General features: G+C 35.5%; 1 protein-coding gene across 2 annotated transcripts in view; it reads right to left on the bottom strand.

Moving 5' to 3' along the window:
* The window catches only part of ACBD6 (acyl-CoA binding domain containing 6), a 197396-nt gene that overhangs the window by 63156 nt on the left and 107698 nt on the right, over positions 1-26542 (bottom strand). The window lies entirely within an intron of this gene.

The following is a 26542-nucleotide window of genomic DNA, read 5'->3' as shown; positions in this document are numbered from 1 at the left end:
ATTAAACCAGACTGGCCAGGAATTGGTAATTGCTGAAACCGGGTGATGAGTACATGGAAGTTTGTTATACTAGTCCCTCTAATTTTGCATGCGGTTGAAGTTTTTATAATTAAAAGATTATTTTTTTTAAACTGCTGGGAAAGGAATTCATTAAATACAAACCAATTCTTGAGAGAGGACTGTGGAATTCTATCAATCTAAGTGAATTGCTGATCTAAGTGATAGTTGTCTTTCCTTATGTCGTAAGATAAGTCAACATGAAGGTAAGGGATTTGGAATTTTAGAAAACATAAGTGTAGAGAACATAAGCATGGAAATCTTTCACACCAAAACGTTCAATGATGCAAGTTACCTTACTTTTACAATTCCTTATTCTCTTTCTCAAATGTGCCAAAATTTGACAGAAAATCAGGAAAACAGGAGAAAAGGTAACTGGCAAAGCAAAGACCACAAAGACAAAGAAGGTGGTGGTTTGATGCGTGAAGGGGAGGGGAAAAGTGAGAAGAATAAAGTGGTGGGTCTAATCAAATCACTGTAAAAAGCTGCGGCTCTCAGAGTTAACCTTGCCAATCAGAGCAAGCAAGAGCAGGAGAAGGAGCAGGAACATGTTTGTGCACATTAAACTTTGCGTGTGTCCTTGAACCTCTGGTGCACTTCCTCCTCTCAAGCAGCCCAGGAAGGCTTCATAATGCATATCCTTAGAGAGAACCTTGAATTCCATTAGAAAGCTCCATAGGAAGGAGAAACCCTCAAGTGGCAGCTTGAACCACATAGACAGCTCATACCCTTTACTGATATTAGAAGTGAGCTCATGGGATTAAGTCTGCAAGTCCTGGAAAATTAAAAAGTATGAACACACTGATAAATGCCATTATACCAACAAGAATACAAGATACCTTTAAATCTTTTCTCCTTTTTTTTTTTTTTAAGAGATGGCAAAAACAACAACAATATAATAAAGACTGGTCACTAAGCCTACAATTAAACTCTATAACTGATCTGACTAAAATCTGACTAATATTTTATTAATATTTACATCTGTATACTGCTTTGCTATAAAATCATGCACTTAATTGATGGCCTAGCATATTTTACCACAAACTACACTTTTAAATAAAAGGAAGTAGGGAGGTAGATACCTTGTCTTTCATGTCACACCTATTAAGTGATTATAGTTCCACTCCATTCTGTACTAATGAGACGATACCTTATATAATACACAGTCTTAATATTACACGTAGGTAGGCATACATTCAATACGAAGGAGAAATTTCTAATTCAGCTTTCGAAATTGGAATAGTCTACCATGTGAAGCAAACAGAAACGTTCTAATAGAGGCTACCTGGCTTAATCTTTTGAAAATTTAGCAAAGAGAATTCTTGCACTGGGTAGGAAGTTGAACCAGATGATTTTTAAATTCCTTTCTACCTTTAAGTTTCACAATTAGGCTTTACTCAGGGGTACACAGTCAATGGCAGAATAGAAACTAGAATCTAGATAACTTGACTCCAAACGAGTTCTTTCTAAACACAAGGTTATGAACCCTTCGAAAGTCTCCAGGCAGTAAACAGAAGAGTGAGGTTAATTAGGTCAGGGAAGCAATACTGGGGTGAAGAGGAACTGGACAGCTCAAGGCCTATCAACAGAGGGCAGTGGCTACTCAGCTCTAGCTGATTGCTACTCTATGGCAATGTGCCCAGGACTGCCATATTTTTAGATTTTTCAAGAGAATCCTAAACTCTGTACTTTTATGTGAAATTAATTGGCAGTTATTGACAGTTAATTGTAAATAAACTGTGGGTACAGTATCGGTGCTAAACAAAAATTGATCTTTGGGCTGTGTATGACCCATGCCAGTTTGTGACCAAGAGACGTTCCTCAAAAACCTCATATCCAATTACTGATTTTTAAAAACCCCACTCTAGATTCTTCAAATTTATCAAGTCTTTTTGAAATACAAAAATCTAAAATGTGTGCTTTACATTGATTATAGTCTGCTATGCATATAGTAGTAATTTGCTCTGGATTTTATAGATTGTATTCCCGTTACCGTAAGTGTCAGCATTAAGTTGGCTTTTGCAAGATCAACACTACAATACAATCTCAATGTTTGTGTATGGTCTACAATAACCATCAAATTTTCTACAGATGATATTTGTGCATAATCCATCTCTCTACATGTGTATATGGATATATGTCCATAAATATTGTAAAGACACAGACAAATAACCATTTCTTTGAAGAGTCATTTTTTTCTTGAATTATCTTATCCCTATCTTTCAGCCATTATTAACCACTCTATGAGAGTGTCAGTTTAATCATCCAAGAAGCAAGCTTGACCATTTCTAGACCTTATTCTGTTGCCTCATTTGGAAGCATCCCGTTACTTTGTGTAATTCCTTCATCTTTAATTTGCCTTTTAATTTGACATTTAGAAGAACATTTCAGACTCAGCAACACCACACACAGCCAAATAAATTTTATAACATGCATATCTAAGTAATAAATCTCAGAAATCTTCAATGAGCCACCATTCAACATTCAAACAAGTTAGTTCTTTTAAGGCAGATGACTCATCCATTTCTTGAGTTCAATGAGGAAGAACTGCTTGACTTTTTAAAAAGTTACAGAATTACAGAATTAGCCCAGTTCTGAGAACATAATCAACTTAAAAGTGTCAAAATGTTGTGATTCAACTGTAGGTAGCTAAGATGTTCAGAAATCTTTATGGTGAAGAAGGTGGATTGCCGGGGGGTAAAAACCAGTTCTTTTGTTTTCAAGATTACAATAGTGTAAGATGTCAACAATTTCTGGTTTACAGCAATAGCAAGAGAGAATGTAGCCAGGGGCCCATTAAGAAGGAGCAATTTACTATACCAGGTCATAACACTTTGACAGTGTCCTATAATTCAGTTAGATGTAAAAATAAGATGACACTGGGTGTTCTCTGAACTCAAAGTAATTTGAACTTGATTCACACTGTACTGTGAGCCAGCTGTTCATTCTCAGGTACAAACTTAGAAGTGATTATTCAGTATAAAAATGACAGAAAAAAAACTTATTAAAGAAAATTGTGAGCTGTGAAAATAGGAACATGGATTAAAAGTCACACTGAAGGGGACTACCTGCTGAACAAAATGATGTCTACATACAAGAATTTCATTATAAATAAGGAAATATTAAAGACACGAAGAACTTATTACTATAATCCTCACAAAATGCATCAGATGGCTGTGAATTCTAAAAGCACTGAGTCAGTGTGATAGAGAATGATGACAGCACAATGCAGGAAAACAGCGTGGGATCTGCAGTTAAAATACACAAGTGTGTCTGGTTATCCTATTTACTTACTAGCTTTGTGTCCTCAAGCAATTCACATAATGTCTTTGAGCTTTAGTTTTCTCAACTGTGAAATGAGGACAATGCCCCACAGGACTCTTGTAAGGATAAAATGAGCTAATATATAAATACATTTTGGAGAATGGAAAAAAACGATACAAATATTTGATCTTTCAATATTGGTTTTATCATCTTTGTTCACAATTTTCACATTTCTTTTGCAGTGACATGTCTTTCCTTGTTGACCCAGAAAACTCTGCCTTCATTTTTTGGAGATGTACAATTTTCTTTGCATGAGAGGATGATATATTCGTTTTATTCAACAAACTTACAAAAAGCCTCCAAAGCTCCCAGGACTTAAATAATACTACAGGCTTGGTACACAGTGAGGACTAGACTTGATCTCTACCTTCATAATCCATTATAGGGGACCTCTTTTTTTAAAAACAAAATCATATTCAGCAGTGTAATCTTAATATATGTAAAAATTGAGGTAGAGAGGGAAACTTCTAGGTACCTCTATGGGGATTTACAGAACACTCTGAAAACCATCAAGCTGGTAGGTAAGCCTCCCCCAACATTTGTGTGTGCCTAGGGCACAAGTACAAAAGGAGATCTCTAGAACCCCCTCCTTTCCAACTCCTGGCTCCGTCCTACATCACAAAGGGCTTCTCATACATGAGCGGAGACACCTCAGCAACCATGCTGAAGCTCAGGTCATCCCTCCACCTCCATTCACTTACTCCGTGCCCATCCTTCAGGCCTAGGATTGAAGCAAGATCTGCCTTGGATTGGGTCCTGGGAGTGAACTGGGCCATTTCAATTGGTCTCCATAAAAGCCAATTGCATTTCTGGTCGAAGATGTGATTTGAAAGTACAAAGTGAATGTAAATTTTATATTTTGGGAAGGGATAAATAAGAGACATGATTATCGTACACCTCAGCTGTTTCTTCTTTCTACTCTAGTCATAAACTAATACATTCTACCACAGTTTTAAGAGATTCTCTACATTTCTTTCAATCCACTCGTGTTTTAAAAAGTATGTAAAAATTGGGGCACCTGGGTGTCTCGGTCGTTAAGTGTCTGCCTCTAGCTCAGGTCATGATCCTAGTGTCCTGGGATCAAGCCACACATCAGGCTCCCTGCTCAGCGGGAAGCCTACTTCTCCCTCTCCCACTGCCCCTGATGTGTTCCCTCTCTTGGTGTCTGTCTCTGTCAAATAAATAAATAAAATCTTTAAAAAAATATATAAGTATGTAAAAATTAAACACTGCTGTTCTAAAAAACAAAGAACTGTTTGAAAAAGATAAGTAACAGCTACATGAAACAAAACAAGTCCACTGCCAAGATAATCTGTCAAGAGAATTAAGTCACTTCAACATGGGTATTGTGGTCTCATAATGCATACCCTTCATTTAAGAGTATATTTAATTTGTCTTTAGAGCAGTCTCTAGCATCTACTGCTCAAGAATGTCTACCTGATGTGTTACAGCGTATTTGTTTAGGCCTGCCACACGAAGACAGGACTCTGCAGAATATGCATATTGACCAAATATGTCAAGAGAGTCATGAAATATTCAAATAACCTTGTTAAGATCAAGTTTTCCTACTCTAATTTTTCTTTCCATAAGTTTTTAAAAGATACTGTTTCTTTGAGGCATTATTATTTTTATTCTAAATCTTTGCTCATGGTTTATTTCAAACACATATTACGTGATATGTCAGGTAATATATTAGGAGTTGGGAGTCGAAAAATATCAAAGTTCCTACTCTCAAGGAGTGTTGAGTCTTAAGAATGGAGATAATTAAAATAAAGAATGACAAATTCTATCACAGATGTAAACAAAGTATATTACAGGAGTGCAAAAGAGGGGTCTAAAAGGAGGCTGCGGTTGGAGGAAAAGAAGTGGTATGGAAATGAAGAAAGTATAGGCAAAAGGATTTTGTGTGCAAGTATGTGTGTACACTCGTGTGTGTGTCTTCCCAGCTGGGGGGTATTTATCTACAAATGAACAATAATTTTTTAGTATTTTATAATATTTACTGAATGTGTGCTGTATGTCGAACATTATGCAAGAGACCACTAGGAATATTAAAGAAACAGAAAACATGATCCTTGCACTCAAAGAACTTACAATCCACTGGAGAGACAACAAAGGTGAACAATAAAGTAAATACAATTAAGGCAATAAGAGCACTTAAATAAAACCACCGGGGAATATCCTATATATATAGTATAGTAGAGTTTTCTTTAATTTTATCTCCCTTTGTTAAGGAATTTTTCTACCACGCTGTCTTGACCTCAGTCAGGGTAGATAGGCTCTGACTATATTTGGCTTCCAAGTGACCCATTAAAAAAACACAACCTTGTTCCCCAAGTTGTTGCTTTATTATTCTAGTGTGTACATGGACTTATGGAAAATATGTGAGTTCCAAATGAACAAAGAGTAGAAACTGCAGAAATACACTGAAAAATGACCTCATGTTGGACAGCCTTGTTTATTCTGTTTAAAAATATATTCATTCTCTACGGGTGCCTGGGTGGCTCAGTTGGTTAAGCGTCCAACTCTTGGTTTTGGCTCAGGTCGTGATCTCAGGGTCGTGAGGCTGAGTCCCACACTGGACTCCATGTTCAGCAGGGAGTCTGCTGAAAATCCTTTTCCCTTCCATCTCCCTTTCCCTCTGTTCTCTCTCTCCCTAAAATCAATCAATCAATCAATCAATCCTTAAAATATAGATATATATCTTTTTTAAAAAGCTTTGATTTTTTACTTTGTTTTGATAAACTAACTGAAAACTTACCGGTCAGGATCATTTGTTAGTGGAAAACTTGGATTTGACTCTTGATGTTGCAGCTGATTATGTGGGAAAAATTCCTTTTAAGGATTATAATAAGAAAAAAAACAAGACCAGATATGTAAACATAGCTTGCACAATTATCTAAAAAAAAATCACAAGTGTTCAGCTCATAGGATTATATCTAAATTTGCATCCACCCTTTAAAAATTCCACCATAGCTGGGAATTCTAAACAGCTGTTAGTGATTCATCAGAGCAATGAATTAGTTTAATCTGATGATTTTATCCTAACTCCTACTTTAGATGGCACCACAGAGCTGGCAGGTGAATACAGACAAGCCGTGTAGACATTTTATAAATTTGAGATTCTCATCTTCCCAATACCCACCATCCCCAACTCACCTACTAAGTCATAATTTCGGGAATTGAGGTTTTTTTTTTTTTTAAGATTTTTATCTATTTATTTGAGACAGAGCACAAGCAGGGAGGAGGGTGAGAGGTAGAGGGAGAAGCAGACTTCCTGCTGAGCAGAGAGCCCAATGAGGGGCTCAATCCCAGGATCCTGAGATCATGACCTGAGCTGAACACAGACGCTTAACCAATTGAACTACCCAGGCACCCCTTGAGGTTTATTTTTAAAAAGACCTATAGTTGATTCTGGTGATCCAGGTTTGGGAACTTCTGGGATATACAAAGTGAGCTCAGCAACTTCATAAAACAAGGAACACTGGATAAAATGTATGGTCATATAGATGGGGCTTTGAGAGTCAAACATAAAAGTTGAGGGTTGATTTGTAGATAAGAAACCACCAGAGGTTCTCAATCACAGAATCATTTACTGAAGTAGCATTTAGATAACGATATTTAAGGAAGACTAACATATCAATATCACAGAGGATCAAATAAGTTTAATAAGTTGCCACAATAATACACTCATGAAGGAATGATAATTTGGACCATATGATTGTCAGTGAAAATGAAATTTATACTATGTAGCTCCCCATACCTTACAAGGCCAACAACTGTAGATCTCAAGAGTTCACTTTCCCACAGTCAGATGGTAGTTAAGCCTGAGTGGCAATAATGTTATTAAACAATGAGTGGAATGCTAAAGGTTTACTAATTAAGCAATTATTATTACTATGGATAAACAATAATATAATGCATAAAAAAAGCCAAGGTTTGATAACTAAGTAAAAATTAAAAGTATGAGCAGAATGGGACAGAGAGAAACCTTTTCTAGTAACACACTAGCCCGATGGTTTTATTACAACATGGTTCTTTTTTTTTCAATTTTTTAAAAATTTATTTTACTTTATTTTTTTAAGATTTTATTTATTTATTTGACAGAGACAGACAGCCAGCGAGAGAGGGAACACAAGCAGGGGGAGTGGGAGAGGAAGAAGCAGGCTCATAGCTGAGGAGCCTGATGTGGGGCTCGATCCCATAACGCCGGGATCACTCCCTGAGCCGAAGGCAGACGCTTAATGACTGTGCCACCCAGGCGCCCCAACATGGTTCTTTTGATGGTTACTTTTTATCATGAAAATAACAATATAGAGAGAAAATCAGAGACCTACTATTCATATTCATATTTAACAACTGTTAACATTTTGCCATTTTTTTTCTTTTTTGTTGAAGTAGGTTAAAGAAATTATGGATGACATGACATCTTGTTCCTAAAGATATCAGTGTACACCAAAAACAACAAGGAAAAATCCTACACAACCAAAGTACAATTCCCACACTTAAAATGGTTAATACTAACTCATTAATGCTAATGTGACACAGTCCTCTTAACTTTTACAGTTACATACAAATCAAGACAACATGGGCTTGTGTTACATTCCTTCCCCAAAGCAATCTATACACTTTGTGAATTACTGATGGAAAAGTTAGATAAATAGGCTTTGCAAACCCTCCGGGTCTTAACCAGCAATGCGATAGAAACTCTTCTTGTTTAAAAAAATGTATCATTAAGGAATGTTCATTTGATAATAACAAAGAGAAGTCACTTGGAGTTTCACACATAGCCCTTCCAGAAGACTTTCAAGAGTTCTTGAGAGTATCACTTCTTTCCAAGAGTCATGGGTGTGGATTGAACATCAGCAAGAACCATGGCATGCTCAAGACTTTGCCCTTAACAGAACCAAGACCTCTGGCCACTGTCAGATAATCTGTCACTATAAGCTACTTGTATCCAAGCCAGATATTTATTGCTATTGATCTGCCTGGTCCTAGCAAAAGACTTTTGTTCTCCCAGACCGGGACTTTGACCTCAATTAAGTTATGAATTTCAATCCGATAGACTGCTCCACTTACCCTACTGCTCTCCCCGACTGGATTAATTAGAATTAGCTAGGCCGAGAGTCACCCCAAGCTCCTCATGGATCATGTTATTTTAATAATAAATAAAAGAATAGCAGCAATGTACAAGAAGTATTTTGAAAGATTGCTCATCTAGGAACATCATTCAGAACCTGCCAATATCAATTTCTCTGACTTTGATTACCTCATTTACTTTTTATTTCTTTTCATTCATTGGAGTTTCCCCTTCTATTTCAGCTTTCTAAACATGTTCTTTGCATTTAAAAATCAAAGTACTTGCCATTTTAGCACTTTGGTGCTATTTTAGGGTTTCATTAGACAGTAACTCATCAAAGCAATCATTTGCAAGAACATAACTTAAAAACATTTAATAATCTCAGAGCATCAAGAAAAAAACATTCCATCATCTAAGAAAGGTACTAGTCTTTAGCTAAAAGCACTTTTCTTATAGCTGGTTAATGCATTAAAAGTAGACAAATCAGAATGTCACCAAGAAGGCAATATCTAAAGTTGCAAAGAATAAGAATGTACAAACATATTTGTTTTTAATCCATAATCCACTGGGACAGACTACATATTGGCCAATGAGAACCTTAAATCATGCTGATATCAACAATAATCAGTGGAATCAGGATTTGCTAAATATACTGTTCTAAATTCATGATTTACCAGCTAAACATAAAAAATTATTTTAAAATGTAAATAATATTATACAAGAATGTTCACATTCTGGGATGAGTATTTGGTATTTGATACTGAAATTGTAAGATTTTTAGAACATATAAAGGGAATCCTAAAAACTCTACATTTTCCATTGATGTTTTTGACATAGCAAAAACCTTTTACTTCTTTGATTACTGAAATTTTGAGTTTTGATTAGCTCAAGGGAATGTAAAAGAAAGATTTAATTAGAATGTTGAAGTCTAGTAGTAATTTGAATATTAAAAGCAATACAAAATCAAAGCCCAAACTCTGCCCTCAAAATGCTGAGAATTCCATGTATATTTGAAAGGTACATTCTGAGGACAAAAGAATATGCCATACATAACATTATAAATCAGTGATTTATCAAGCCTTTAGTATGGAAGTGTTCTTTTCAAATCTTGTAGGAAAGAAACAGACACACATGAAAGTGACTGCTGCAATGAAAAATAAAAACACATTTTTAGAAAGTACAATTATTGGATTTAATCTCCATTCCCCTTCTTCTCTCTCACTACCACATACGCACTCACGTGGGTTCTGTAGATTATGTAAAACTTCATTCATTTTAGAGAAAGGTTTTCTATTTTCCCATGGAAAGGTTCTAAGCTCAAGCACTAGTAAACATTTCTCCTTTAGCACCCAAAACATATCAGTAATCTAGTAAGAAAACAAAACTGGTATGAGGACTGGACTCTTTACAATGTGTGAGAGAATCAAGGATTAAAGAAATAATTTGAGAGCTAAGGCTATTTTCATAATGAGCCACTCAGCAGGAAAAGATCGAATGACAAAATGTATTGTGCTTTGGCAAAGAGCGTCTGTTTTCACACCTGACTTTCATTAAGTTGCATATTCTTAAGTGGGATTAGAGCAATTCTCTAGCAAATCATACAGGTGATTTAACACATTAGCCCAGACTTTTCAAATGACCCTTAATTAGGGTCACAAGGACAATATGTGAGGAAAATCACTAAAATTTAGCATCTTACACCTTCCCTTACAGTTGAAATATTCGAAATGTAGACAAAGACTTAACATCATAAAAATACTACAGGAACTACATTAAAGTAATTAGAAATCTAAAAATCTCAAAATTATTTGAAAAACAAATACTAAACAGTCTGCAGCAGCAGAAAAGATTAAATATTTAAGAATAAATTTAACAAGAAATGCTCAAAATCTATGTGAGGAAAAATTTTAAATATTCCTGGAAAGATGCAAAAGTAGACTTGATCAAATGGAAAGACATCTCCTATACCTGAGCAGGATGACTCAATATTATGAATACATCAGTTCTCCCTAATTTATAAATTCAATATAATCTCATTAAAAACACCAACAAACTATTTTATGAAGTTACACACACTGGTATTAAAGTTCATATAAAACAAACAAACAAATATGTACAACAGCTTGGAAAACATTTAAAAAGAAAAAACTATGAGTGAACTATAGCTGTTCCAAACATCAATACCTACTATGAGGCCTCTTTATCAAATCATGTAGTATTGGTAAGTGAACAGACAAAGAGACTGTATGAATAGACTATAAAACTCAGAATCAGACCCAAACACATGGAAATTTAGTACAGGACAAAGGTGGCATCTCAAGTCACTGGGGGATGGCCTTGTAAATAAATGATGCTAACACAACTGGGAAGCCATTTGGGAAAAGACAAAAATGAGCTCATATCTCACACCATACATTTAGGGATCTGAATGTAAAACATGAAACCATACACGTACCAGGAGACAACATAGGTGAATTCCTCTTTAACCTTGATGTAACAAAAAGCTTAACATGACTAAAAAGCCAGAGGCAATAAAAAGGCTGATAAATTTGACTACATAAAAATTAACAAATTTTATATGGCAAAAGATATCATAAACAAAGTCAAAAGAAAAAAAATGGGGGAAATCTGCAATATACTCATATCATACAATGAATGTTAACTCAACTGAAGGGACAACATTAATAACTAAAGCCTAACTTTATTCAAACACAGGCAATGACAACTACATTATTTAATGATTAACAGTGATTTTAAGACATATCTCAATTTCAAGATGTTAAAATGTTAAAAAAATCATCTTAGAAGTGACTTAATGTGATGTAACTAGTTAGTTTAATGTTATTCCAACAAGAATGCCATGGCTTCAAGGTACTTGGTCACTACAATAATTCTGAGATTCAAATTTTAGCTTTTATGATTTATAACCTCTAGATACATGTCAGTTATATATATATAGCACACGCGTGTGTGTATAGATATATATTTGTAAGTGGGTTTATAAATGTATAAAAGAATTTAAGAATTTGAAAAATAAATATTTTTTGGTAAATTTACAAAAAAGACACCTATGTCATTTACCAGTATACTCTATTTTTGCTTAAACATCTCAACTTTTCAGTCTAATTTAAATATTTACTTGAATACTGAATGTCCAGGAATAGTGTTTACATATAAAATAAAGGCAGTAAAAGGGAGAAGGCAAGCCCTTTTTTTTTCCTCCATTTTCTAGGGAGGACTTTTTAAAGGCAGACAAAAAAAGGAAAGATTAATACATGTCTTCTAAAATTAGTAAATGAGATAGTCAGTGATATTTACATATTTGAATACTAAAAGAGAAGGGGATAAGATAAATCTAAACTATAAACTACTTCCTCTTGGGAGAAAAATTACTGAAAAACTTAAAGAATATATATATTTTTCTCATTAAACTTTTCTTTTAATGGGCCTCAAAATTCTGTGACAGATTTCTGGTCAAGTTGCTTCCATTAAAAAGTAGTGATTTTAAAAACTAATAACTTAAAACTGCCACACACACACACACACACACACACAGAAAAACCAAATGGTCCACAAAACATTTTCTTTCCTCCCGAAGGTTTTATGATGCATTGTTATCATTAACCAGTGTTTTACTATTAAATGGCCAACTGACACAAACGGTTCTGAGACTGTTCTTCCACCACTGATAAGACTGAGGTGGCAGGTATTGGGGATAATATTCATTTAGCCTTCTGAGCTTTCTAGGCAGACTTGGTGACCTTACCAGCTCCAGCTGCCTTCTTGTCCGAAAAACTGAAAGAATATCTTAAGTGACTATATAGCCTTATTGAAAACAAGAAACTTCCTTGAAATCTTGTTTTACCTAAGTAAAGTGTGTACATTTTATATCCTATTCCACAATTACATATCTATGTTTGTTTACCTATAAAATGATATTTAGAGTTACTTCTAAGTTAAATTATTTGTATTCCCCAAATCTTCAAGGAAAATGGATATTCTGGAAAGATAAACCATACTCATCTTATGCTTTCTCATATATTCTTTTTTACTAAATTTTTAATTTTTTTTAACTTTCTTAAAGATTTATTTATTTGAGCTAAAGAGGACACACAGGGGGACGGGCAAAGGGAGAAGTAGAGAGAGAGATAGAGGGAGAAGCAGACACCTCGCTGAGCATGGAGCCCAACTTGGGGCTCAATGTCAGAACCCTGAATTCATGACCTGAGCCATAGTCAGATGCTTAACCAACTGAGCCACCCAGATACTCCAGTTTCTCATGTATTCTTGCAAATACCATGTATGCCACTGTTGCCAGGGATATAAGGGCCTCAGTATGATAAGCTATTAAAAAAAAACAATAAAAAAACTTTAAACAATTGAATGATATGGAAAAATGTCCATTATGTAATATTAACTGAAAAAGAAGTACAAAAACCATATATGGCTGTTTTTTGGTTCCAAGTAAGATGTAAGAAGATATAATAATTTTCCTAATGCAACATTAAAAAAAGTTAGGTAAACTGAAAAATTGTATTTATAAAGAGTCATGGAAGCAAAAGGGACTGAGTGAACTAAATCAGAGAGCTACTGAGAGAACAGGTTTTCAAAAAAAAATTTTTTTTTAAAAAAGGGAGAGAGAGAACAAGCTCTCTCCTGATTCTTTCTTACCTGGTGGTATTTGCTGATTCTGTGTAAAGACTAAGGATTGAGAGTGGCTCAAATAAAATGATGACCCTGGGGAAAATAAAATCAGCAAAACTTTTGGAGGTTGCCTGGGGTTGGCTCAACAACTGAAAAATTTCAGAAGTCCAAACACAAAGTGCTGTTTTCCCACATGGTTAATTTCTGAATTCAGGGGGTGTGTATGGGAAATCAGAGTTTCTAAAAGAACACACAAGAATCTGTTATCTTTCAATATTTGAGAGAGACAGTCCTGCTTGAGAAGGGGGCCTACCTCAAATAACAAATCTCAGCATAAACACATTTGCCAAAATTTGGAAGCAGTGTGAGATAGGAAGCTGGAGAAAAAAAGCTCAAAGCAGAAAGAATCAGACGGAGTCTTCATTAGTCTTTCAAGGCAGGGAGGCAGAGACCCTTAGGCTCACAAGCAAAAGCCCTGAAGAGTCTCCCCCAGATATGTAGGAAAGCAGACATACAACTAGAGCTACAACACAACTCCAACCTAGCTTAATTCCTCATTGGCCTGAGGTGATCAGCCCCTCAATCAATATATCTGACAGAGGATCAGGGGTGCCCTCTCTTGGGGGAAAATAACACTGACTTTAGTTTCTATTTTTCTTTATACATATGTGCAACATACCATAAAAAAATGATGAGATAGAGCTCTTCCTCTTCTTTTATTGAATAGTTCAGTTTTAAAACCATAGGTAAGGCTGAATGAAGTAGGTGTCCATGGGAGTGGAAGGGTAGAGAAGAAAGAAGTCATGGTATAAAGCAAGGTATTAGACACTAACTAGGATGAAGAGAGTGCCACTGGGAGTGGCAGCAGCCTAATGTGGGGTTGTCAGGGCTCATGAAGGATAAGGAAGACATCCAGACAGAAAGATGGTCTGGTACAAAGTGTCAGAGTCCAAGTGGAGTGAAGAAGATATATCTACAAAAGTTGGCAAGGTACTGGATGTTGAAGCCTAAGCTGACTGAGGAAGGCACTCCCATGGGAAAGTAACCCATCTCAGAGTGTCAGAGACAAAGAGGTGTGAGGACAGCATCCTCCAGGAAAGTGGTCTGAGCAAACTGTCAGAACCTCAGGATGATGAGCACATCCATGTAGGAGGGGGTGGCAACAGCAATGAGAAACTGGTTACACAATGGGAGATTGATCAAATAGTAAATATGATAAGATAATGAGAGCCAGGTTTCTCACTGTCAGAAAAAGAGAGTTACAAATACTGAAAAATTGAATGAATCTTGTGGTATTCAACTGGAAATAGAGGTACTCCTGTGAACTTATGGTAAACACACACACACACGCACACAAAGAAAAATGAACATAGATGTTAATGTGTATGTGTGTGTGTGCGTGTGTCAGAGGATCTGGGAAAAGTGATAGCCCAACAGCAATGAGCACACCTATTACTCAGATCTTGGTTTCTAAATATCATTCTCTACTAAAATGAACCACAGCTCTCTGGAGAAACTGCTGTTTCCATGGCTGGGAAAGGGAAAAGTTCAAGATGAACTGGAGTTCTTGTTATGCCAGAGTGTGAAAATTCTCAAAGAATCATGTGCATACGTCAAAAAGACACAGGAGGCAGACTGAAGGGCTCCCACTGAACAAACCTGGAACAATTTGAGCATAAATTTAAATAATGACAACAGTGCCTTATAATAGTAAATAAAATAAGGAACTATGAATCCGAACTGATATAAATAAAAGCATGAATTGAAGTTCTGATGAGGACAGGATATTCATATACCTCCAAGTATCTTTCCCACAAAACAGTAACGAATTACAAAGGGACAAAAGTAATTTTATTGTGAAGAATCCTGGCAGACACCACCCTAACCAAGTGATCAAAAAAACCCATCAGTAATGGGGCAAATTGTAAGTATGTGCTATCAGATAGGTTCCAATAAGAATACAGTATCACTTCTACAACATCCCTCTAGAGATGCACAACATAAACATAATCAGGAGGAAACATCAGACAAACTCCAAATGAGAAACAGTCTAAAAAATAATTGGTCTACAATCTTTTAAGATATCAAATTCATAAAGGTCAAGGAGAAAATGTATAATTGTTTCAGACTAAAGGAGATCTTTAGGGTCTTTTTGACATGATAATTAAATGCAATGTGTGATTCTAAATGGAATCCTTTTGTTAGAAAAGACCCTCTAGGCGGGCACCTGGGTGGCTTAGTCAATAGAGCCTTTGACTCTTGGCTTAGGCTCAGGTCATGACCTCAGGATCCTAGGATTCAGCGCCAAGTTGGTCTCCGTACTCATCCGGAGTCTGCTTGTCTCCCCCTCTCTCTGCCCACCCCCCATGCTCATGCTCTCTAAAATAGAATGAATAAATCTTAAGAAAAAAAAAGACCCTCAAGGTCCAACTGGCAAAATTTGAGTGATGTATAAAGATTAGATGACAGTAATATACAGTGATAATATCCTGATTGTGATAGTTGAATTGTGGCTATATAGTAGAATGTCCTCGTTTGTATAGGGGTGACAGGGCATAATGCTGGCAAAATACTCTTCTAGTTCAAGGTCTAAGGTTCAAATAAACTCTTGTTTGTATAAATTTGAGATTGTTTCAAAATAAAAAAAATTTTTATTGAGACATGTGGACAAGTGGGAAACTGTGATCCATAAACAATAAAGAAGAAAGAGCCAAAAGCAGGAGTCTCAAAGATGATTCAGCTATTTAAATTAAGACAAAAGAACTTTAAAATGATTATTGCAAATACATGAAAGAAAATAGACCAAAAGATGAAAAATTTCAACATAAAAAGGGATTAGGTAAAGTTAATCAAATGGTCATTCTAGAACTGAAAAATTATGTTTGTAATTAAGTACTCAATGCAGTCTTAACAGCAGAAGATAAGATTATCAAAGACAAAGATGGGTCAACAAAAATTATACAAACTGGAGCACTTAGAGAACTAAAAAGCGATATAAAACAAATAAAAACAATAATAGAGAATATATGATTTTTAGAATACATGCCAAATGGTCTAAACTATGAGAAACTATACTTCCAGATCAGAGAAGAGAATGGAGCAGATGCAATATCTGAAGACATCACAGTGAAAAACTTTGCAAAATCAAGAAAAGTTATGTCAAAAGGTTCAGTGGACCCTAAGCAGAGTTAAACAACAACATGCACTTAGTCACTCCTGGAAAATGATATATACTGGGAAAATCTTAAATGCTGTCAGACCAAAAGACAGCATCCTCAGGGTAAGAACAGTAAAGCTTACAGCTAACTTTTAAGAAGAAATTATGAGAGCTAGAAGAAAATGGAATGACAGCTTTAAAGGGAGGAAAGAATAAAGTGGCCAACGTAGAATTCTCTATCAAACAAAATTATCTTTTTAAACTATAAGTGAAATAGACATACTCAGAGAACGACAGCTGAAGTTACCCATCATTAGAAGTCGATATTATAAGAAATACTGAAGTAAGTTCTTGAGGCAAAAGAAAAATAATACCAGATGAAATCAGGAAAGTACAAAAAAAGGGAAAAAACATCAAAAAGGAGGAAGGAAAAAGCATCACTTATGTGCAAAAGATAAAAAACTATTGATTGTTCAATGCCAAAACAGTCTCCTGTGAGCTATGTAGCAAATACAGAAGTAAAAATATATCACAGTTATAGCAACATAAGCAGAAAAAAAAAATAGAATTGCACCATTTTAAGATTTTTACGTAGGTCAGGAGGAGGCAAAAGCATTAATTTAAGGCAGACTGTAATACGGGACTATTTTGTAATTTCTATCACAACCACTAAAAGAATGATTGTAAAAGGAATAGCAAATACCCATTAAAGAAGGCAAAATGAAATAATAAAAAAGTACTTGATAAATACTGAAAAAATTAGGAAAGAAAAAGCAAAGAAACAAAAAGCAGGTGAAACAAACAGAAAACAAAGATGCCAAAATTAAATGGAATAATACCACTAATTACATTAAATGTAAATAAATTAAACCTTGCCATTAAAAGATAAAGATCTGAATAAAAACCAAGACCTAACTACACGTTATTTACATGAAACACACTTTAAATATAAAGATATAGCTTATACACCGAATTATGTTCCCCTCGAATTTGTAAGTTGAAGCCCTTACCCCCAGCGTGACTGTATTTGGAGGCAGCGCCTTTAAGATGGTAATTAAGGTTAAATGATGTCATAGGAGTAGGGCCTTGATCCAAAGGGGCTGTTGTCCAATTAGAAGCAGAGGAAACACCAGAGACCTCTCTGTGAGCACACAGAAGAAAGGCCATGTGAGGACAAGTCAGAACGCGGCTGTCTGCAAGCCACTACGAGAGATCCCACCAGAAACCAACCCTGTCAGCCCTCTGCTCTTAAACTTGAAGCCTCCAGAGCTGTGAGAAAATGTCTGCTCTTTAAGCCATTCTGTCTGTGGTATATTGTCATGACAGCCCAAACAGACTAACACAGAAATAGGGTAAAATTTAAAGGATAGAAAAAAAATATATAAGGCAAACACTATCCAAAGAAAAACTGATGTAACTATATAACATTGAACAAAGTACATTTTAAGACACTCAGAATAGATTTTAAATAGCCATTTCCCAGTGATAAAAGGGTCGATTCAACAAGATCTTAGATTATTTCTAATTACAAAGTTTGAAGGCACATAAAAAGGAACATAAAAGAAAAAGTAAATAAACCATAATTGGAGATTTTAAGACAATTCTCTCAGTAACTGAGACCCCTATCTTACACCACACACAAAAATCAAATCAAAATGGATTAATGATCTAAAACCACAGAACTACTAGAAGAAAACATGGGGGGTAAGCTCCTTGACATTGGTCTTGTCAATGTGTTCCACTATTATTTTTGTTGTTGTAAGGACTGGTATTTCTATTCTTTAATTTTGGAGCTGAAACTAGAAATTCTCCCCTCCCCAATGAAATTGTCTTAAATATTTCCTATGGGGGCGCCTGGGTGGCACAGCGGTTAAGCCTCTGCCTTCGGCTCAGAGCGTGATCCCGAAGTTACGGGATCGAGCCCCACATCAGGTTCTTCCGCTGTGAGCCTGCTTCTTCCTCTCCCACTCCCCCTGCTTGTGTTCCCTCTCTGGCTGGCTGTCTCTGTCTCTGTTGAATAAATAAATAAAATCTTAAAAAAAAAATTTCCTATGGATCAGTAGGATATTTAACATCACATGATGTTAAAATTTTTGATTTGCTGGTCAAGTGTAATTTAAAAAAATCAAGAGTAAAGGATAGTATATTATTTTTTATAGGATATTCATCCATCCTATTGTTTCTCTTCTTTATGTTCCAAGTTCCCTCCTGTTATCATTTCCTTTCTCTTTAAAGAACTTCCATTTAGCCATTCTTTTAGAGTAGATCTGTGGGTGACAAATGCTCTGCATTTTTCTTCATTTGAGAATGTCTTTATTTCACCTTTATTCCTGAAACATATTTTCACTGGCTATAGAATTATGAGTTGACAGCTCTTCTTTCAGCACCTGAAAAATGTGGTGCCTCTTCCTTCTGGCCTCCATGAAAAACCATCTGAATCACTGTTTCCCTATAGAAATAATGCATTCTTTCCTACTAGCTGCTTTCAATGTTTTCTTCTCTTTAATTTTTGGAAGTTTGATTTTGACATATCCTAGCTTAGAATTTTTCAGATTTATCTATTTTGGGTTTGCTCAGCTTCTTTTTTTTAAAATATATTTTTTTAAAGATTTTATTTATTTATTCGACAGAGACAGAGACAGCCAGCGAGAGGGGGAACACAAGCAGGGGGAGTGGGAGAGGAAGAAGCAGGCTCATAGCGGAGGAGCCTGATGTGGGGCTCGATCCCATAATGCCGGGATCACGCCCTGAGCTGAAGGCAGACGCTTAACTGCTGTGCCACCCAGGCGCCCCTGCTCAGCTGCTTTAATCTGTAATGCTGTTCAACAAATTGGGAAGTTTTCTGCATTATTTCTTTGAATATTTTTCAGCTTCACTTTTTCTTCAGCTTCTGGGACTCAGATGACAAAAAAATGAAATCTTCTGTAATTATCACACAGGTCCTGGAATCTCTATTGATTTCTGTCCCATCTACCTTCTCTTAGTTTTTCAAATTAGATAATTTCTACTGATATGACTTCGAGTTCACTGATTCTTTTCTCTGTCATCTCCTTATGGTATTAAGCCCATTCAGTGAATTTATTTCGGTTATTGTGTCTTCAGTTATATAATTTTCATTTAGCTCTTTTTTATATCTTCTATTCCTTTGCTTAGGAATAAATTTAACAAAAGAAGTGTAAGATTTATACACTGAAAACTACAAAACATCATTTAAAGAAATTAAATAAGCCCTAAATAAATGAAAGGACATTTCATGGATGAGATGACTTAATATTTTAAGTTCGGGCACTACTCCCCGAACTGATCTGCAGATTCGATGTAATCCCTATAAAAATCTCAACTGCCTTCTGTTTTGCAGAAATAAGTAAGCTGATTCTAAAATTCAGGTGGAAATCCAAGGGCCCAGAATAGCAAAAACAACCTTGAAAATAAAGAACACAGTAGAGAGCTCACCCTTCTCAGTTTCAGAACATACTACAAAGCCATAGTGATCAGGAACCAAGAAAATCAGAACTTAAATAAGCAAAGGCAATCGATATACACCAAACACCAAGGTGACTCAGATGTTAGAATTATCTGACAAGGATTTTAAAGTAGTAGTCATAAAATATTTCAATGAAGAGTTATGAGCATTCTTATATAAATGAGAAAAACAGAAAACCTCAGCAAAGGAATAAATTTAACAAAAGAAGTGTACTGGCATAAGGGTAGACATATCAATCAATGGAAGAGAACTGAGAATCTAGAATTCAACCCTGATGTTTATGGTCAAATGATTTTTGGTATGGGTCCTACAATAACTCAACTTGGGGAAAGGAATGGTCTTTTCAACCAGTGACACTGAAACAACTGGATATCCACATGTGAAAGAATAAAGCTGGACCTCTACTTCACATTATATACAAGTCAAAATTAATCAAAAACTTAAATGTGAGAGATAACATTATGTAACACTTAGAAGAAAAAGGCTTAATCACTATGACCTCTGATGAAACAAATTTCTTAGAAATGACATCAAAAACACGAACAAAATAAAAACTATAGTGGGCTTCATCAAAATTAAAACTTAATGTGTTTCAAAGGATTCTATTAGGCCAGTAAAAAGATAATCCACTGAATGGAAGAACATTTTGGAAATCATATACCTGATAAGGGGCTTGTATTCATAATACATAATAAATCTCACAACTCAATTAATAGACGACCAAATTCTTAAAATGGGGACAGACATTTTTTCTTTTTTCCATATGGATTTTTAAAATTTAAATTCAATTAGCCAACATATACTACATCATTTGTTTCAGATGTAGTGTTCAATGATTCATCAGTTACGTATAACACCCAATGCTCATCACATCATGTGCCCTCCTTAACGTCCATCACCCAGTTATCCCACCTTCCCACCTTCCCACCCAACCTCCCCTTCCCCAGAGTCAAGAGTCTCTCATGGTTTGTCTCCCTCTCTGATTTCTTCCCATTCAGTTTTCCTTCCCTTCCCCTAGACATAGTTAATATTAATCTGCTCTAGCTGTTTGAGGTATAGAAACCACCTATAGAATTAGGTGAATACACAAAACTACCCTAGTTCCTTTTCTTCGGGGGTCCCTCTGAATGATGGCTAGAGAATTTAGGGAGATTAAAAGAAAATTGCCAAAAACAAAATAAAAGGTCTGATTCAGGCAGTTACTTCATTTATCCTACTACTAATACCATCACCTAAGCAAAGTCCCCATCCTACCCCATTGTACTCACACCTTTCAGGCTTCTGATATGACATATTTTCCCTCTGATGTCACCATTATGGGTCCTTTCAAAGCTGATTTCACCCAGATTAATACCTCAGGCAGAAGAGAGGATGGCAACAAAAGACACAAATGATGATTTACCTCAAAAGGGCTGGCCCTGGGTCCATTATATCCCTCAACAGATTTTGCTTCTAAAAAAAGCTTATTGTGCTTTCACCCAATAAAAAAAAGTGGGCACAGGATCTGAAAAGACATTTACCTTTCAAAGAACATACAAAAGTGGCCAATAAGCACAGGAAAAGATCCTCAACATCATTACCAATTAGGACAATGAAAATCAAAACCACATATGAAATATACTAAAATGGCTACGTTGATAAGAATGTGGAAAAAGTAGAACTCTCATACATTGCTGGTGGGAATGTAAAATGGGGAAGCCTCTTTGAAAAACCATAAGTTGATCCTCAAAAGGTTAAACATAGAGTTACCATATGATCCAGCAATTCTACTCCTAAATATATACCCAAGAGAAATGAAAATATGTGTATATGCCCATGTAAAATGTTTACAGCCACTTTATTCATAATAGCCAATATTCCTTAAACTGAAGAGCAAAAAGTAAAAAAAACTAAATGTCCATCAACAGGAGAATAAATTGTGGTATATGCATGCATACAATAAAAAAACATTATACAGCAATAAAGGAACAAATGATATATGTGAGAAGATGGATATGTTATATTGAGCATATGTTGTATCGAGCATAATAAACCTGATCCAAAATAATATATATGTTATAAACACTGAATTTCAAGAAGAGGTGGAACTAATTGATGGCAATAAAAGTCAGAATAATAGTTCCCTCAGAGTGGGAGTGGGAGGACTGATATTGATAGGAAGTTGCTTAAGGAAACAAACCCACTAGGGGTTTTGGAAATGTTCTACTTTGTTACAGGTGGTAACTGCATAGGTGTGTGTGTGTATAAGTTGTGTCCTTAAGATTTTTGCATCATATGCATCTCACTAAATGTATTTTATATGTCAATTCTTTTAAATAATAAAGAAAAACTATGTACAATACTTACAAATATCTTTTTTTTTTACTTCAATTTTTATTTATTTTTTATTTTTTTAAGTAATCTCTACACCCAACATGGGGGTCAAACTCACGATCTTGAGATCAAGACTTGCATGTTCTACCACTGAGCCAGCCAGGCGTCCCTGTACCAAATGTCTTTAAAATATGTTATATACGTGTAAGTAGAGAAAATAAAAGATGAGACGAAAATGTACTCAAATTTTACAGTGGAGCGGTTAAGAGCTTGGGCTTTATTTAGAGTCAGAATGACATGTTCAAATCTAAACTTTGTCACTTATTAGCTCTAGGACTTCCCAACCTCCTGTTTCTTCACCAGTAAAATGCAGACAACAATACACCTACATTATAGGACTGATGTGATGACTAAAAGAGACAATACATATAAAATGCTTGGTACACAGTAAACACTAAAAAACTGTTTTATATCTTACCCCTCCCCCAACCCACACACATAATAGAATTATAGATGGCTTTACTTACTGCTTTATATTTTCTCATGACTTTGTTTGTTTTTTGTCTTTTTTCAGATAATGAAGAACTCTGAATTCAAATCTAGAGAGGGTGGAATTTGTCCTATGGACAGTGCAGTCATTAGAGAGTTTTGACCAGGTCAGTGACATAATAAACAGCAGTCTCGAGAAGTCTCTGTTGGCAGAAATATTCTTGGTGGACTTGGGGTGGAGGAGTAGACTTGGCCAGGAGCAGCAAGACCGTTTGAGGTAGAGAGGCTACTGTCATTACTTTAAGCCCCACAACACGCTGGTGAAATCTAGACTTGTCATTATTCCCATGCTTTTTTAAAAAATACATTTTCTATTTATTTCATAAAACTACATACGGAGATAGAATTTTTTTTTCAGATTCATTCATTTATTCGTGCATTCCACAGTATCCTTTTTTTTTTTTTTTAACTGAGATGTAATTGACATGCAACACTATATTAGTTTCGGGTATACAACATAATGATTCAATATTTGTATATACTGTGAAATGGTCACCAAAATAAGTTTATTTAACATCTCATATTTTTGAAATCTTTTACAACACATAGTCACAGAGAGGGTATGGTGCTCTCTGCCATCATATAAACCATAAGTTTATGTAATTTATAAATCGCCAAGTCTTAAACATTTCGGTACCACTCAAAGAAAATATTTTCCGCTTGAAATGCATGTTAACACCTAGTACACAGTGTAGACACCTAACACCACAGATGCTCCCACTTCTCCTCCAACCCCGCTGAGTTCCTCAGTATTACTTTATAGTAAATCTTAGAAAACCTAGTAATAAATCTTCAGCATTCAAATACTTCCAGTGTGCTTTGGGAGTAGTTTTAATCTTTCTCCAGGGCTTGAAAGATAAAAATTACTCAAGAGGTCTGTGGGGTGTATGTGTGTGTATTTAACCCATATCCTAATATCAGATATGGTTAAGAACTTAACTTTCAGAGTTGAACTAAAAATCAATACCAAGCAGTGGAAGAGACAAAACTGTGTCCATAATACCACCAGATAACAAATGAAATCTACAAAGGATCTCTTTTAGAAATAAAATAAAAAGTTCCAATTCCATTAGTCACGGAATGTAGAAACTGTAGTGCAATAAAAGTATATATGAGACATACTGACGGGTAAAAATGACAGAAAAACACAGAGTAGACTTTGACATATCTCTAATTACTACTCCGTTTCAGGCTAATGGTAAAAATTAGTCTTCAGATAGTTGATAACATCAGCCTGTCTCTGCTGGGTTAGTACCAAGATCTGTGGCCAAGCAAATACTTCTAATAAAATTGATTTTCCTTTTTGGCAACCAATAGGCCAGTCAATAATAATGTTGTTTAAGAAAGATTGAATCATGAGGGAGATGAACCCTTCCTTCCATTTATTATGTTTGTATTGTCTATATTTGAAAAGAGTTTTCAATAACGAAACCAAAGAAATTACAAGGGGAAAGCTATTCTGAGAGGTAATCTCCAAAAGCCCTGTGACTTGGAAGCATGTTAGCAATCCAAACTGACAAAGCCAAGAGTGTTCCCTTAACTGAAGCTAGATCATATGGATTAGGATTGTCAATAACAAAGGAAACTCGAGGCTAGGGCAATATAAAGTAGTTCTGTGAATACAAAAACGTCAAGGAAAAAACTGGCTGCACACAGTCCTAAATGATCCATCTAAAAACCTACATGGAACTTTTACTTTGCATTAAAGCTGGTGTTCTGTAAAGAGTATTCCATAAGGCCACATAAGGCAGTTTTTGGATTGTTTGTCTTATATTAACCAAACATAATACAAGAAAAATACAGAGCAAAACCTCAGGTTACTTCTAACTTGGGAACATCTCCCTCCAAAATACCTCCTAACAATGCAAACCAAATAAGAGACATGAGTGCATCAATACTTTGTTGTTTTTGTTTTTTAACCTACTTAACTTTATGGTAGTGGATAGGGGAAGCAAGGGATAGAAACATGATTTAAAAGTTGATAATGAAAAATAAACAAGTAAAAATACAGGAAAATTTCTCAATAAGTAGTGAAGAAACCTATCCTACCAGATATTAAAAAATATTTTGAAGCTATAATCCTTAAAACATCATAGTACAAGTACATGAACAGAAAAACAGAGCAATGGAACAGGAAACAGCCCCCAAAACACACTGAAATACCTAGAGAAAGTGAGAATATGGAAAAAAGAAAGATACTTCAAATCACTAGAGGAAAGATTATTCAATATACATTACTGAACAAATGATTAATCATCCACACAAAAATAAAATTGGCACTATCTGGACAAAAATAAAATGTCTATTACACACATGTGACACAAATTAATTCTAGATGGATCAAGGAAACCATGAAAAGATGAAAGTACAAGAAGGAAACATGGGGAAAAACTTTAATATTTTTATCATAAAGTGCTAGTTTTCCTTAATATATAAAAAGTTCCTCTAAATTAAGAAGAAAACATCAATCCAACAGAAACTGAGCAAAACATATGAACAGATGTTTCACAGAAAATGAAATACAAATGGTTCTTGGTTACAGGAAAGGATGTTCAACACATGGGTCCATTTATATGGTACCAGTTAAATAAATTATGATACATCTCTATAAAGGAATATTATGCAGCCATTAAAAAGAGTAAAGTAGCACTGTCTATACTGATATAGAATAATCTCCAAGATAAAACAAGTTATAGAATAGTGTGTGTAGTTTGTATCATATCGCTACTGCACGGGCTTATTATATTATATTATATATATATATATATATATTATATATATATATATAATATCCTGCACGGATATATATAAAACTAGTAACAGATCTGTCTCCCGAAGAGGGAACTGGAACCCAGGATCGTGACTTGAGCTGAAGGTAGACACTTAACTGACTGAACCACCCAGGCGTCCCAAGGGTTTTTGTTTTTTTTTTTTTTTAAATACACAGTACCCACTTAAAAAAAAATCAATGAAATATATATATATTTCAAAGCAAATTATGGCAGCAGGCTATGATCTGACCTATGACTCAAAGCTAGGGAACTGGCCCAAGAAGAATGCACACATGTCTAACGGGAAAAGAAGTATTTCTTCTGATAAAGCAACAGGGACACCCAAAAAGTTCTGGTAAATGTTTAGGTCCTTTCTGGTACTCATGTTCTATTTTTCTAATATTTTGTCAACTTCTTTATAAGCCAATATTACTTTACTCAATAATCACTGAGCAACTACTGTATGTCAGATATTATGTGAGGCACTGGTGATAGAACCAAACTGTAGTACCTGTATATGGTAGTGCTGAGAAGACAGACATGTAATCAGCCATTACAATACAAAGTGATTGCACTGTGATAACTCTTTGATGAGCTTAAGAACAGGGAGCTATAGGGGCGCCTGGGTGGCACAGCGGTTAAGCGTCTGCCTTCGGCTCAGGGCGTGATCCCGGCGTGGTGGGATCGGGCCCCACATCAGGCTCTTCTGCTATGAGCCTGCTTCTTCCTCTCCCACTCCCCCTGCTTGTGTTCCCTCTCTCGCTGGCTGTCTCTATCTCTGTCAAATAAATAAATAAAATCTTTAAAAAAAAAAAAAAAAAGAACAGGGAGCTATAAACTACTGGGTGTGTCTAAGTGGCTGAGTGACAGAAGGCTTCCTGCAGGAAGTGATGTGTAAGCTGAGGCATAGGAAGGAGAATGAAGGAGAGAGAAAACAGCACATATAAAGGCCAAGAGGTGAGCAGCATGTCAAGTCCTTCAAAGTAATGAAGCTTCTTAGCACACCAGGAATGGGGCACAAGCAAGGAGCATGCTAAGAAGTAAGTGGAGATGTAAGATCATGAAGGGCTTTCCAGGGCACATGAAATTTAGATTTTGCCTTAAAAAATAAACGTAAATAAGAAAACATTTGCAAATTAGCATTATAGAAAGACTCTCCAGAT

The sequence above is a fragment of the Ailuropoda melanoleuca genome, chromosome 8 (genome assembly GCF_002007445.2).
Source record: "Ailuropoda melanoleuca isolate Jingjing chromosome 8, ASM200744v2, whole genome shotgun sequence".
In the NCBI taxonomy this organism is placed as follows: Eukaryota; Metazoa; Chordata; class Mammalia; order Carnivora; family Ursidae; genus Ailuropoda; species Ailuropoda melanoleuca.
Note: the sequence above shows the minus strand (reverse complement) of the source record. Positions and strands in the feature narration are given on the sequence as shown.